Source organism: Pan paniscus, chromosome 7 (genome assembly GCF_029289425.2).
Source record: "Pan paniscus chromosome 7, NHGRI_mPanPan1-v2.0_pri, whole genome shotgun sequence".
Taxonomy (NCBI): Eukaryota; Metazoa; Chordata; class Mammalia; order Primates; family Hominidae; genus Pan; species Pan paniscus.
Genome location: NC_073256.2, coordinates 94,138,164 through 94,140,034, shown reverse-complemented (window position 1 = coordinate 94,140,034; position 1,871 = coordinate 94,138,164). Strand labels below are relative to the sequence as shown.

The window sequence follows — 1,871 nt, the reverse complement described above, 5'->3', positions numbered from 1 at the left end:
AATCAAAGAAAGCAGCCTCTGTATGGCACACGCTCATATATGCCTAAACTACCCTTGAAACATAAAAAACTGGTAGCAGTGACTGACTCTAGGAAAGGGAATTGGGTATCTAAAGCAAAAAGAATGTAAGAGAATTACTTTTCATTCACCAGTTACTTTTGAATTTTATTCCAAAGGCGTGTATTATCCAGACAAATGATGAAAATAAAAAGATGGAAATAAAATGCACCACCCCCCAGAGTGTTTAGTCTTCTTAAATGTCTATTTGAGGTGTTCAGAAGCTCATCAGCTCCACAAAGATTCTTCAGAAACAGAGTGATGCTAGGTTATGCCTAGTCCAGCGTGTCTGAGCCTAAACATCCTCGGAAGCCAGAACAGGCACCTAGGCCTTATTTATTTGTCAGCAGAAAATGAGTTCAGAAGAGGAGGCCTCAACATACCTAAATGTAATAAGGAACAACAACTACAAAAGGTAAAGAAAGAAAAAAAAATTCCTTAACAAAATTAATTGGAAGGAATGAAGAGGATGGTGGTAGAAGAAATTATGTGTGCACTGAAATCATTTAAAATGCTGGAATAATTTACACACATATAAATTTCAAAATATGTATGAATTTTTAAGGCAGTGGAATATATTTAATTTCCACAGGAAACACAAAGCTCTGCTAATGGGTTTCATTTTTGAAAGTGCTTATGTTTTTGTTTAGGAATTAATGCAAAATTTACCATGTTTTTATTTCACTTATGCTAAAGGATAGAGGATCTTTTTTAACTAAAGAAAACCAGCAAAAATGTGACAACTTGTAATTAAGCTTAATCTTACATATCAGCAAAAAGTCATGACTCACGGTTCATCTATTTATCTTGATACCTTAGGGCTTATCTGTTTATCTTGCTAGTCATCTTGCTGCATGATGATGTTCATCTATGACTTGAGGTTCGTCTATTTATCTTTCAGCAACATTGTAACATTGAAGTTGCAACATCAATATTAATATTGCCCAAGTATGCTCTTGAAATGGCCCCTAAACAAATAGCAAGTCTGTGTCTATAACTTCATCCTCTATAATGTTTCAAATTTTATACTATATGAGTAGATATTAAATGCTCATGTCCACAGAATATATTTCTAAAATTAGAATGGCACAGAGAAGATTAACATGGTGTTTACACCAGGATGCTGCAAAAATTTGTGAAGTCTTCAATATTTTTACATAAAAACTAGGAGAATTTGTTGCTTGCAAACCAGTTCTACAAGGACTACTAAAGAGATTCCTTTAGATGTAAATAAAAGGACACTATACAATAAACTGAATACTTATAAAGAAATGAAGAGCACTGATGAAGGTAACTATATAGGTAAAAGTTAAAAACAGTATAAATGTACTTTTTGTTTGTGATACTTTTTTTCTCCTCTCTGATTTAAAAGACGTCTATAAAATGTTTGTAATACTTTTTTCTCCTCTCTGATTTAAAAGACAAATTTATAAAGCAGTAATTATAAATCTGTGTTTTTGAGTATATGATGTATATAGATGTAGTTTTTATGACAATACAAGCACGAAGGCAGCTGATGGAATAAAACTTCTTAGAAGCAAGTTTTTTTTAATATCATTGATATTGGGTTGGAATTAAAAATAATTAGTGTGAGTTAAGATGTTAATTGTAATCCTTATGTCAGAAATATAGTTAACAGATAAGAGTTTAGAAGTGGTATATCTCAACAGTGAACTGAAAATATTCAGTAAAAAAAAGATTCCTTTCAAAATACTACTGCTCACTGACAATGTCCCTGGTCACCCAAGATCTCTGATGAAGATTTACAAGGACATTAATCTTTTCATGTCTGCTAACAGCAGCCCATGGAGCAA

General features: G+C 32.3%; 1 non-coding gene across 1 annotated transcript; it reads left to right on the top strand.

The window, feature by feature from the left end:
* The first annotated feature begins 1,104 nt into the window (after nucleotides 1-1,104).
* LOC112440737 (U6 spliceosomal RNA) lies at nucleotides 1,105-1,212 on the top strand. Its single transcript, XR_003028753.1, has one exon. It is a non-coding gene; the product is annotated as a U6 spliceosomal RNA (small nuclear RNA).
* The last annotated feature ends 659 nt before the right edge of the window (nucleotides 1,213-1,871 follow it).